This window comes from Ambystoma mexicanum, chromosome 6q (genome assembly GCF_040938575.1).
Source record: "Ambystoma mexicanum isolate Mex_15411 chromosome 6q, UKY_AmexF1_1, whole genome shotgun sequence".
Lineage (NCBI taxonomy): Eukaryota > Metazoa > Chordata > Amphibia > Caudata > Ambystomatidae > Ambystoma > Ambystoma mexicanum.
This window is the reverse complement of record NC_090937.1, coordinates 1253218269-1253231879: the sequence shown is the minus strand read 5'-3', so window position 1 is coordinate 1253231879 and position 13611 is coordinate 1253218269. Positions and strand designations below refer to the sequence as shown.

At 48.5% G+C, this 13611-nt stretch overlaps 1 protein-coding gene across 1 annotated transcript in view; it reads left to right on the top strand.

Moving 5' to 3' along the window:
- RBPJ (recombination signal binding protein for immunoglobulin kappa J region) overlaps positions 1-13611 on the top strand; it is a 231701-nt gene that overhangs the window by 166781 nt on the left and 51309 nt on the right. The gene's annotated exons all lie outside the window — the stretch shown is intronic.

Sequence of the window (13611 nt, the reverse complement as noted above, 5' to 3'; positions counted from 1 at the left end):
GTAACCCCGCCAGCACTCCATTGTAAAATGGGGTGTGCTGGGTCTAGGAATTTGGAAAGACTAGTAAAGTCAATTTCACTTTACATTCTCTGGGAAGCAGTAGTTTATCCCAGAGAAGGTATTTAAACCTTTGGGAAGTCTAAGACATCCCTGTGTCGCTGCACTGAGGGTGCTGTGTAACGCACATGAAAAGATGCCTATGGTGTTATCTATAACTCCATAATGGAAGAACACAAGTGTCAAACACCATCAAAATAAATGAGTGGGGAAAAGGCTCACACTCTTTCCAGGTAAGAAAATCAAGTCCTCAAAATCAATTAAGGTGAAGGGAATTAGCACATCTATGAGAATTCTTCCTAACACTGCTGCAGTGCTGAAACGCCAAGTTCGCATCGACAAGTCCCTGCAAGAACAACTTCTCCCTTTTTGAGTTGGTGGGACCAATCCACTCCAAATAAGCCACCTGAACATCCATCTCGTAGCTGTTTGAATTCCCACAAAGTTGTTGCTGGAAACCGTATAGCCAGGGAGAGGAACACCAGATTGTGTGTTGCTTTTAAGCTGGTCTAGAGCTTTTGGAAGATCCTCCGGACTGCCAAGAAGCAGGACTGATCAAGCCTGAGCCCCCTCAACAGAGTGCGGGACCCCAGAAGCAAGGAAACTCCATCTCGACAGCCAGGAACCACAGTGTTGCTATTTGCGGTAGACGCGAAGAGCTCCAACACTGAACAACCACTGAAAGTGAAGTTTGCCGGTTGCAAGTTTTGACTGTCCCAGTGCATTGCAGGAGTCCCCCGATATCCACCCTCTCGTCCCCACGACTGAGGCCCAGGAACAGTGAGATCTGCAGAGCTGCGCAGGAACAGAAGTCATCAACTGGATCTTCTTCATTGTTATGGTACTGTAAAACAAGTCTAAGAGACCTTGCCTCTTACTGTAGAGTTGCTTGAAACTTCTACAACTCACAAGCCTAATCAGCTTGTGGCCCTACATTTGATTCTTCTTTTTATTAGACTCCTAAGAACTTGTGCAATGACTTTTCCATTTACTTAACCAGAACTGCTTGATCCTATACAAGACTTATGCCCATTGACTTTGGCTTAGCCTATTGAATTGTATGACTCTTCTTGGGAGAGCCAAAAGTATTTGCCTGCTTGAGAATGTGTGGTCTCTTGTTCTAATAACCTTTTGCCTTTTATCAATTTCTAAAAGTATTCTAAGTGCCAACAGTATGATATTAATGTCCCCCACACCCTAGTCATTGAAGTCACCTGTAGGTGTAGGTTGTCTGTGGGCCATCCCAAAAGTGTTTTTCCTATTTTAGAAACTACGGGTGTACAGTATTGAAGTGTATTTGTGTTATTATAATATTGCTCCCATCTGCAGAAGGTTTTCTAACTGACTGATTAATTAATAATTGTTTATGCAAGAAACCTTGAGTGTAAGTTTATTTGAATACCTGTAACTGTAAATCTCTGTATACCTCCACTACAGCTCACATTTACCCTGCTTGAGATGAGCCTGGCTGCTCAACACCCTACCAAAACTATGTAGTAGAAGCTTATACCAAAGGTTGGGTTTCTTATATCTGTAGTCAGAGTTGTGTGTAGTGGTCCCCGAGGGTACTGCATACAAACTTCCACAACCAGGACAGCCAGTGTCTATTGAGCAAAGTCTAGCAGAGCTGAAGCACTTCTGGAAGCTAAGTAAAAAAATTTTGCTCAATGTTTTAGAGGTCTTTGTAGAAAATGAAATCTCTTTAGGGCCACAAGCTGGGAGGCTTGTGAGGGGCAAAGCTGCAAGCACTCTGCAAGAGTAACCAAGACAAGTCTCAACTTAGAGCTAGCATGGCTACACAACAAAAGGTAAGCAAGCTTCTGTTGCGGTTGTAGTATGGCAGATTGTTATTCCTGGGCCTCAGTCATGGGGACAAAGAGGGAGGACGTCTGGGGACTCCTGCACTACGGTTTGTAGGTCGGCGGCAGCAATGAGCAAACTTCAGATCAGCAGCACTTTACGATTTCAGCTTCTCGCGAATAACACCACTGCGGTTCTCAGATACCTCATGGACTCATCTGGGGTCAAGCCCTCTGTTGCGGTGGCTCAGGCTTGGTCAGTCCTGCTTCATGGGAATCCGGAGGATCTTCTGGAGCTCGGGCCTCTCCCTGGCAATCTGTTCCTGCAGCAGCAATGGAAGTACGGCCAGCTCCGAGAGGATTTCCAGATAGTTCAGCCTGGGGTTGATTGTCCCACCATCCCAAGGGGACAAGTCCTCTTTTGCAGCGATTCTCTAGTAGAGGAAAATTCTGAGCTGCAGCAGGGCTTCACCGGGCAAACCAACGGTCCAGGAGTTGCAGCAGGCGTCTCTTCCAAGTTCTTCGGATTTCTTCGTCCAGTGGTCGAGTCTGCCTTCCAAGCAAAAGACCTTGCCTTTTATGCAGGTTTCTTCCATTCATTCGCAGGCTAGCTGTCAATCACACAGCCGGGTGTCTGTCCTCCAAGGCCAGCCAGCCAATCACCTTTGGGTGCATTCCTGTAACCAAGTTTAGGGCACCTCCCTCGTTTCCTGCCCTGCCAGACATGCTGAATGGAGCCAAAGAAAAAGCGAACAAAGGGACCAAACCTGAAATAGTGAAAAAAGACCAGGCCATTTTGACAAAATTGGCCCCCATGGGTTCTTTACTGCAGCTGCAATAACAGCCCGCGGTAGAAACGCTCAATGGTAATAAAAAGTAAACCACTGCCACCAGCCATTCGTTGTAGAAAGGGTAACATAAAAATGTTACATGAGAAACTAGAGAAAGGGGATACTAAGTAACCCCTCCAACACCCTATTGTAAGATAGTGTGTGTGCTAGGTCTAGAAAGTTACAAATGTAAGTAGTTATTTTCTCTTCACGGCTCATGGTAACAGTAGTTTAACCAAGAGAAGGTATTCAAACCTTTGGGACAATCCCTGTGCCCTCACACTGAAGGTTCTGTGTGTCACAATGTAAAAAGATGATGCCTATGGAGTTTGTCAGACTTCACAACCACAAGAAAGTGTTCAAATTAATGAAAAATACATGAGCTAGTGGGGAAAAAGGTCTCTCTCTCTCTCTCTCCAGGATTGAAATTAAAAGTCGGCAAAGGAGCTGGGGGTCTCTAGGGTAGAAGGGAATTGGCACATTTCTGAGAATTCTCCCTAACAAAGTTTCTTTTGACATATGTATGCTACAAGTTCTTTGTACCGTCCTACAGTTCTTTCCCTGGTAAAATAAGCCTGGCTACTCTGTCATAGCTACCTCTACCTTGAATAGTACGGCCTTATACTAAGAGTTGGAGTTTCTGTATTGCCCAAGGGATTGTCTTGTCAAGTGTTACTTAGGTGAACTTTGGAAACCATACTCCTGTTAGGACAGTTTGTCTAGAGGTTTGCAAAAGCAATGTGTGAGATATTGTTGGAGAGCATTCTAGTGGTAATAAAAAAAAGGGGCGTGGACTCTGGAGGGATAAATAAAACACAGTGGTGAAGGAGAAGAAGATTTAAGACCAGTAATAATATTCGAAGAAAAGCTGGATTTGCAGTGGCCTTGTTGATCATTGTTAGGACTGTTTTTCTGAAGACCAACTAAGGGCTTAGTAAAACCATTCAACTGAGGCAGTACAAGACTCCACTCTTAGTGTAAGGCTGTACCACCTGAGTTCATGGTTGCGTAGACAGAGCAGCCATGCTTATCTTAGGAGGAAGAGAGAGGGCTGTAGAATCGGTACAAATGAAATTGTAATACAAATGGTCCAAAGAAACACAAACACTTGGTATTGTAAAAATAAAAGATGTATTTAAATACAGGTAGGCCCAAATAAATCTAGGGGTAAGCAAGCACTAACACATTATATGAAATCACAATATAAAACCACAGCGCTATACTTTTTTTTTTTATAAAACATTTTTATTGAATTTTCACATAACCAAAACAGCCACCAAATCAGGGGCCAAAAACAACGAAAAAAGAGGGGACAACACATTAAGAGCACTCCAGTACAGCTTCTCCAGTCATGTGTTTACATAGTATTTTGGTATCTCACATCGCCGTGGGTCGCGGGCCACTCATCCCGCCCACCTTCTGTTCATGTGGAGACCACCACTGCTTAGGACGTCAAGGCCCAGTCTCTTCCCATTTCCCCCATATCTTGGATGCTTTATTCGGGCATCCTCTTGCGCGGTAGACTCAGTGCTCCGTCATGGCACATGAGTCCATGTCAAGTATCCATTGTTCCAGTGTCGGAGGGTCAGGCGCTCCCCAGTTTTGGGCAATGTTGTGTTTCACTAGGGCCATGGCAGTGTTCGATGGCAGTTTTCCCATTTATTGAATTCAGACATGTCCAGTGCCCCCAATATTAAGACCTTCGGATCTAGTTCAACAGGACAAGTAAGGGCTCTGGACAATTCCGTACAGCATGCAGTCCAATAGTCACAGATCCGAGGGCATGCCCAGAGGATATGAAAGAAGGTGCCTTCCTCCTCTCCACTGCGAAGACAGTTCGGACTCACTATTCTCCTCCAGCCATATAAAAGAGTTTGAGGGTAGTACACCCTATGCAGGATTTTAAGTTGCACCAGTCTAAGTCTGGAGGAGATGGCTACCTCCCGTGGGTGCATTAGGACCTGGATCCAGTCCTCAGGGTCCATTTCCCCCACCTCCCTTTCCCATTTGGCCTTTAATCCCAATAGCTCGGGAGTCGCGAAGGAGGTGATAGCGTTATAGAGAGTGGATCTGCATTTGCTGGGGATATACTCGGGTAGCATATTGCGTTCGATTGGGTTGTAGTCAGGGATTGAATCACCTGGGGGCATATGGGTTCGGAGGGCGTGGATCAGTTGTGTAAAGTGCTACCGCTCGGTGTTGGGCAGTTGGAATCTACCCTGGATGTCTTCAAATGAGGTTAGTTTCCCATCTTTTAGGACATCTTTGATTCTAAGGATTCCCGCTCTTACCCAGCGTGGCCATGGTTCAATTTTCTCGATTTCCTTCAGATTGGTGTTGTGCCATAGGGGTTGTGCTGCTGTTATTTTGTCTTCCCACCCAACAAACAAATGTGCCTGCCTCCAGACCGTAGTAATGTGAGCCTTAGTTGTGAGCGGGGGGGGGCCTACCCGGAGGTTCGTACAGTTCCTGCAACAGGTCCGTACCTTGTATGGGTTCCACTTCTGCCCTAATGTGAGGTAGCGCCCGATCCCCGTGTAGCAGGTCGTTGACCACTGAGAGTTGTGAAGCCCAATAGTAAGTTTGGAGACGGGGTACACCTATCCCACCCTCCCAGACTGACCTCTGCAAGGTACTTAGTGCAATGCGTGAGCGGCCTTCCCCCTCCAACCACCCCTCCCTCCCCCCCCCAAATGAGTTCCCTAAAAAGGGTTTCTATGCGATGGAATTCGGGGGCAGAGATCGCAAGCGGGGCATTCTGCAAAACGTAAAGGAATCTTGGCAATGACATTTTAAAGAGCGCGGCTCTCCCCATGAGGGTCAGAGGGAGGAGTTTCCAATGGTGGATGTCGTTGACCAACCTATCCATGATCGGCTGGAGATTGTCTTGTGTATCTAGTGAGGTCAGGTGTTACCCAAATCCCCAAATATTTAAAGCCCTGCCGTTCAAGCCGGTATGGACAGCCTGGTAACTGCCTGCTCTCCCCCCCCCCCCCCCCCCCCCCTTTCACTGGGAACATTACGGATTTCTTCGAATTAATTTTCAACCCGCTGAATTCCCCGTAAGTGACTAGCATTTGAGTTACTATGGGGCAGCTCCGAACTGGGTCAGCCAGGTACAGTAGAAGATCGTCAGCATAAAGAGATATGCGGTCGTCATGCCCTTCGGGCCATTTGAATCCCTTCCAAGCTCCGCTTTGACGAAGCCACAGTGCCAGTGGTTCAATGGGGAGGGCGAAGGGGAGGGGGCAGCCCTGCCACGTGCCTCTACCCCAAGGGAAAGGTCCGGGAGGTCCATCCGTTCACTTTGACTTCTGCCCGGATGTTTGTGTACAGCAATTTCACCCAACCTAGGAAGCTTTTCCCAAATCCCTTACGGGCCATGATTTCCCAAAGGCAATCCCAACGGACAGAATCGAATGCCTTCTCAAAATCTATTGCCAGAAGTGCCAAAGGATGGGGGCCCGTTCTAGCGCCAGGTGGAGTCGGCGCAGATTCATCCTGGTTGATTTGAGGCATAAAGCCACATTGATCTGGATGTATAAGTGTGTCCGCTACCCGTTGTAGTCGGTTAGCCAAGAGCTTGGCCCAGGTCCTTGGCTTCGCCGTTGATTAGCGAGATCGGCCTATAAGACGCGCATTGCTCTTGGGGTTTATCAGGCTTGGTGATGACCACTATCGCGGCCTTACATAGGTTGTCCGGAAGGGAGCCCCGCTCTAACGAGGCCAGCAGCATCTGGTGCAGGGGAGGTGATACGTTATTGCCTCCCAGTTTCTGCCATATCTCTATGGGGAATCCGTTTGGGCCCGGGGTCTTTCCTGGTTGCAGCTGTTCCAGGGCTTCTACCAGTTCGGCCTCAGAGAGATCAGAGTCCAACATTTTGCGCTGCTTATCAGATGGGGAGGGGAGAACCACCACATCGAGGAGGGTCCGGTCTAGCAGTAGCTCCGGGGCCTGGTATAATTCAGCATAAAATTGGGCGAAGGCTTCTGCTATATCTGCGTCTGACCGACAGATCTCTCCCTGCGGGGTGATGATCTCACGGACCGAGCGCCAACCCTCATCCCTCCTCTCAAGCCAAGCCAGCAGCTTACTGGCTTTATCCCTAAGCTCATATATCCGGGCTCTGGATTCCCAGTGGGCCTCTTTGGCATTGTGTAGCGTAAGGTTTCGGAGGCATTCACTGGCGCGTTGAAGGGACCTATGGGTCTGTGGGGTAGGGTCTAGGGTGTGCTCGTCTGTGGATTACCTCCTCCTCCTCCTCTGCCTCAGTTATCTTCTGGAGCCTCTTTTCTTTTGTTCGCTGTCCAGGAGATTATCTCTCCCCGCAGCACGGCCTTATAGGCCTCCCACAGCACAATGGGTTGGTTTCGTCAGAACCATTAATCTCAAAATATTCAGTTGAGGCCTCTGTGAGGCGGTCCACCAAATCCGAGCTGCCTAAGTAATAAGTGTTCAGTCGCCACGTTCTAGGGGGGGCCTCTCCATGCAGTCTCCTTTCCACCAGGAGAGGCAAGTGGTCCGAAACTCCCCGGGGGAGCAGGTCCGAGGGCATATTGGACAGGTCTGTGTGTGGAACAAATAGGTAGTCAAGCCTGGAAAGGGAGCTGTGGGCCCCGGAGTGGAACGAGTAGCCTCTGGTTCCCGGGTGCAGTTCCCGCCACACATCACCAAGACCCAGGGCAGACACAAAGTTGAACAGCTTTGTGGGGAGGTTCGGGTTGCGTTGTCTAAGGTGCGAACGATCTAAGGTATTGCACATGACGTCATTGAAATCCCCTCCCAGGAACCACTTGTCTGATTGGTGCTTACCCAACAAGGAGGTCAGGTCATCAAGAAGTTCTTGGCCCGGCCCAGGTGGAGAGTAAATGGAAACAAGTCCTAGTGTTTCTTCCCGGAGTGTCCCAAGCGCCATCACGTAGCGTCCGCGAGGGTCCTGCTATAGTGCATGTAGAACAAATGGGACCCGTATGTATAAGGATAAGGGTGCCCCTGGATCCCATGGTGTATCCCGCATGAAAGGCGGTCTTGTAATTGGTGTGTAGAAAAAATGTACAGTGTGCCCCCCCAAACCCCCCCCCCCCCCCCCATCCCATTCACGTTCCAGGTGAGAACCTTGAGAGAGCTGGGGCGCGTAGACATGGGTGGATGAGATTGGTCAAGTGGCATCTGGTGGAGGTATAAGAGGGATAGGCAGGCCGCCCCTAGGGGTGCAGCCCCGGCGTGTGAGCATGCGGTGCGAGAAAGATAAAGATTCAAGTCTGAAGCGCTGATCCTGTGTGGTGTGGTCCCAACCGGCCAGGAACTCCACCATCCCTGGAGAACTACCAGGGAGGGTCGGTCCTGAAATAACAAAGTTCCCCAACTAACTCCTCCCTCTCCCTCCCAATACTCCACCCCAACTTGAAGTACCTGTCGACCCAACATTGTTGACAATCAAAAGGAGTAGATTGTTAACTTTAACTGGCCTTATTAAAGTTTAACTAGAAAGTCAAGGGGGGGGGGGGCTGTGATGGTGTTACACCCCCTCTTAAACACCCAAGTGGGAGGGCAGCGATCCCCCGCTGACCGCATTACAAACGTGTGAAATCGCTTTTAGTAGTCTCATGGATTCGTACTGACAGTGACCATAAGGTAGGTACCCCATGGGCAAGGCCCTCAGCGGGTTCAGGGCGGTGAATCATCTCCCCCGTCTTCTGGCGGATCTGGTGGTGGTGGTGGCCTGTCCGGCCTGGTGTGTTGCTCCGGTGATGGTCTGGGGTTCCTGTTTCTGTTATTACCCCGGGTTGCGGACCAGTCTCCTTCAATGTGCTGCTCCGCCCAGCGCCACGCTTCTCCAGGATCATCTAAATGGACCGTCGTGCCTCTGTGATAAATGTTCAATTGTGCGGGAAAGAGGAGGCCGTACTTGACTCCCAATGTCTGTAGTTGCCTCTTAAGCTTCCCAAAGGACTGTCTCGCTTTCTGTACTTCCCTGGTGTAGTCGGGGAAGAAGGCCAGTCTAGATCCGTTGAATGTAATTGTACCTTTGGATCTTGCAAGTTGTAGGAGCGCATCCCGGTCTCGATAATTTAAGAATCTCGCGATCACTGTGCGTGGGGGAGTGCCAGGCAGTGGTCTGCCTGCGGGCATTCGGTGTGCTCTCTCGATGGAAAAGAACTTTGAAAAGGATTGCAAGTCAGTTGGCAATTGTTCCAAAAAGAGTTCCATGCAGGGCCCTTCTTCTTTCTCGGGACCAAGGATGCGAACGTTATTGCGTCTGGACCTCCCCTCGCTCTCCTCCACCCTGGCCCCCAGCGTCTTGAGTGTGGCCGAGATTCCTTGGATCTGTTGCTGCACATTGTGTAGGCTGTTTTCTGTCGTCGCAATCCGTTGTTCTGCCTCTCCAGTACGCGCTGACAGCTTCTGGAGGTCGTATCTAAGGAGGGAGATGTCGAGGCTTGAGCGATCTATCTTCTGCACCATAGATGAGCGGGAGTCCGCAATGGCCGCCATAACGTCTTTAAGTGAGAGCGTGTGTTCAGTTTCCATCCCGTCGGGATGTAGCAATTGGGAGTCCGTCTGTTGTGATGAGGACACAGTATATTGTTCAATTCTGTTCTGCATGTTGGGCTTCCTCCTTCTTTCTTTACCCATGGTCGCACCCTGATCCTGGGGCAGTAGCTCGATAAGTGTTCTTACCAAGGGCCTTCGGTAGCGTCCGCTGGGTCGGTCCCGTCTCAGTCGGGCGAGGAGTGGTGTGGTTGGGCACACCGCCTGCCCAGGTGGTGTCACCCCTCAGCGGGCATCCGCAGCTTCGTGGCCCTTAACGTGTGTCAGGGTGTGTACCGTGGGTTCGGAATGTAAAACGTTCTTGCTCTCCAACCACAGCGCTGATGGGTTCTTCCCGATGGTGTACCGCTCCCACTTCGCGTGCCCTGCGTCTCGGGGCTGTGGTCTCGGTGCGGGAGGCGTCCGACGTCTAGGCCGGTGTTGCCGGTGGTTCTCCTCCTCAGGGGGCCCCCCCCTCTGCGAGCACTGGCGCACAGCACTATACTTGAAGCTACACAGAACAAAGTATAAACCTTATTTGGAAATACCTTACAATAGTTCTAGGGAAGTCAAAACCTTTTCATACACTTTCAGTATAGGTCACACCTTTTCTTCGGGAGTAAAAACCAATGGTTACTTTTCACAATTGCATTCAGTAATGCAAAGGCAGTAGACCCTACCGGTTATACACTGACTTTTAGTACAAATCACTTAATCAGTCAACTGGACAATATAATTTTGGTGAATAGTGGAACACTTATTCCAGGTGCAGTAAAAACCTAGAACTACTTTTGTGATAACACAGTTCTACTAGGTGAATAAAACCGAAGGATGGAATATTCAATTACAGGTGCTTTTGAAATCAGGGAACTGTTATGACTTGATGGGCGTGAAGATTATGGGGCCTCTGTCCACAAGTTCCACTCAGAAAGATGCAAATAACTTCCTGAGCGATCCTTGAGGCCACAGGGTTTTTTGAGTGCCGAAGAACGCCAGGAACACCGGTGACCCCTCGACCGCTGTAAAGCAAGCAATGGGTCAGTACAATGGAAAACAATACACTGAATGGCAAGATAACAAATATCAAGGGGCTTACCAAGGTGGGGTCTGGGAAGAGCACAGATGAAAATGGAGGTGTTCCGCGTGGTTGCTGAATGTAGCAAGCTGTAGCGGGTAGGCGTAGATGGTTGTTGAATTTGGCACTGCAAAACCTGAATGGAGAGGGTAATCCGAAAACAGTCCGTTAAGAGTTCCAAGGTCAAAAGCCAGCCAAGTTCGTCGAAACCAGTGGTAATCCAAAGGAATCCAAAACGGTTCAAAAGGTCCTGAAACAGCAGAGCAAAACAGTATCCGAGAGCTTGACAGAGGAATCCAAGAAGAACAGTCCGTAGTCCAGAATCGAGATGTGGAGACAGGAAGACGCCGAACAGTGCCTGATTGGGTCAGCTGTGAAGCACTGAATGAGCGTTCCCTCTCCAGTTTTGAAGGGGCCTAGGAGTGTCGCATGACCCCATCACGTGACTGATGAGCTAGCACGTTTCTCTGTCACATGACCCAAGTTTTCAAGAACGCTGCCGGGTCTTCCTGGGGGCGTGATGAAACAAAGAAAACGTCCGGCGTCTCCGTCGACTATCTCAAAGACGCCAGGGCAGCTGCCAACGTAGCAATAGGTGAGAATGACCATAACGCATTGGATACCCTCGTGTGTTCTTGTTGTATTGCCGCTGCCGTGCTACTTGAGCGAGTGAGGACATTAAGTTCGAAGGGGAAGGCAGATCAAGACCTGGGAGGGCTTAGTGGCTGCACGGGTATTCGTGTGCGTAAGGTGACCAGTGGATGGTGTAACAGGAACCCCAGATTGAGGTAACGTATTTTTGGATGGCACACAGCTAACCCAAGGTAAGTCAAACCTACATACTTTTATTTTATTCTCACAATGAAGGGGAAAGTAAAACCCACTGTTACACTTTACTGAATGACTCAGTTATTCTAGGTAGGCAACAACCTAATGCAGACTTATTCTGGACAGGCTAGCAGCAAGTCGGGGGAAGCAAGACCCAGTTGAGGCACACTCATACAATTATCCTCAAAGGACTACTCTGGTGATACCAACAGTTGAAGGACACTTATACAGTTACCCTGCAGGTATAATCTGGTGAAACCAACACTTTACTTTTGGGAAGAGGCACAACCTAATCACAGGAGAGTAAAATACCTTTACATCTACTTTATTTTAGACTGGTAAAACCGCTGCTAAGGAAGGAAAGATGTTAACCATACTTTTAAGAATAGTGCCTCACACATCCGAAGTAAGAACTTTTGTAACTGTTCACTCTTAGAATTACAGTTAACAACCAATTCTTTACAAGTAAGTCACTTTTAAACACTTATTTTATTTTCTAGGCAGAAGTCCCAATCCCCAAGTCTTTCCCTTATTCTTGGAGCATGAGTGTTCTCAGCAGCAGAAGGGGGGTCACTAGGATTAGTTACCAACAGGCAGTGTCAGGATAGGTTCTTTAGTAGCAAAAGTCTGAGTTCCTTTAGGAAAACTTGGCAAACGGGTGAGTACTTTACCTTAGAGTTAGAGGGTCCGGGGGCTTCGCAGAAGACACCCTAGCAGGATTTTAGCAGTGGGACTGTGCGCACTGGATGAGGCCTCCCCATCACAGCATTGAAGGTTTTGCAGCAGGAGGACATCAGGGTCTGCAGCCAAATACCTGGTCCTTGTTGTGGTGACTGAAAAAAAAGACCTCAGAAGGAACTTTGCAGCAGGGATTGATGAAGAAGGCTCTATGCAAGGTTTCCCTCACGGCTGAATGCGGTTCTGCGGATTTGGTGCCTTTTCAAGGCGCACAGAAAATCACAGTTGAATTCTCATTGTTGCAAAGGTCCAGCACTCTGTTGGGACTTTTCGGACTCGATTCTTGTCTCTGGAGATCCACCAGGATGCCCACGAAGTTTCTGCGAGATTTGGAATTCAGAAGATTGTGCACCGCACGATGGCTTGAGGTCCCAGGGTAGTGGGGTATTGCAACAACGCAAGGTTGCAGCAATGTATGGGATGGCTAAAAATACAGGTCTTCTTGGGTCTACTGGGTCTCGCCAGGCCCTGGGTTGGGGGTCGTCGTTTTCAGAGTCACCAGGTCGATTGGAAGGAAGGCTACAGCAGGCTCCGGTTACACAGCAGGTTCTCCGGCCGCTGGAAATCGCTTCAGCTGTGTTTCCTTCATCTTCTCTTCGGTTTCGGTTCCAGTGGTCGACTTTTTCTCAGCTTCCAGGTTTGCAGTATTTATCAGGAATTACAGCACAACCTCTACATTCTCTCCCCGCATTTTACAAGGAGCGGTCTGGTTGTCCAATCAGGACAGCCAGCCCCCCACTGAAATTTGCAGGCAAGGCGTAAGACAAGGGGCTGTGGAGTTTGACTCCTCCCTCACTTCCTGCCTTCACAGACAGACTGGAACCTGGGCGGGTAGTTCAGGGGACTGAAGATAAAAATCACACAGGAATTTCCCGGCCTGGATGTCGGGGGAAGGAACAAGAAACGACACACACTAAATTGGTGAAAAAAGACGACCAGTGCCATTTTGGTAAAAATGAGCACCCTTATGTGCCTTTACTGCAGCTGTGAATACAACCCACGGTAAAGGTGCACCAAATTAATACAAGTTATCACTGCCACCAGCCATTGAAGGTAAGCTTGTCCCTGTAACAGAATTGTTATTTTTAATGTGAAAGGGGATACATTGCATCTCCCCAGCACTTCACATAAGGTGGGGTGTGCTGGTTTCACTTTACAAAATGTAAAAGGGATCCATAGATCCTTTCTACACTTCGGAAATGTAGTTCTCTCAAGGTTAGCAAAAGAAAGTTAAGAGTAGCCCCTAGGGCAACCCAGCAACAATGGGCACTTATTGCCAATACATTGCTAAAGAGGATAGCTTTAAAAAGACACCATGTAGAGTCAAATAAATGACACCTATAAAGAGTGTTAAAAGATTGTCAGTGTGGAAAAAGGTTCCCACTCACTGAGGTATTAAGGAAACATATTGCACTTATAAAGCAAAAAGTTCTGGGGTTGACCAAGGTCAGGAAGATTTACCAGTTATGTGAAAATCTTACCTAACAATCATCAAGAAAAGCCTGGAAATTCTTCTCAGAACTCCATTATAAAGGTATCCTCAATGTGTAAAATGCAGGCTTCGGTGGAGATGTCGTTTTGTGAAATTAGATTTTGCCCTCTTGAGACCCTTTTCGCATAAGCTTTCTTTGTAATTAAAATGTGATTTGTTGAACATCAAGATATGAGTACTGGCTCTAGTTTTGCCCCACCCGATGTAGCATTCCTTTCCCCTGACCCACTCTGCTTTTTTTAAATGTAGTTTTACATCTG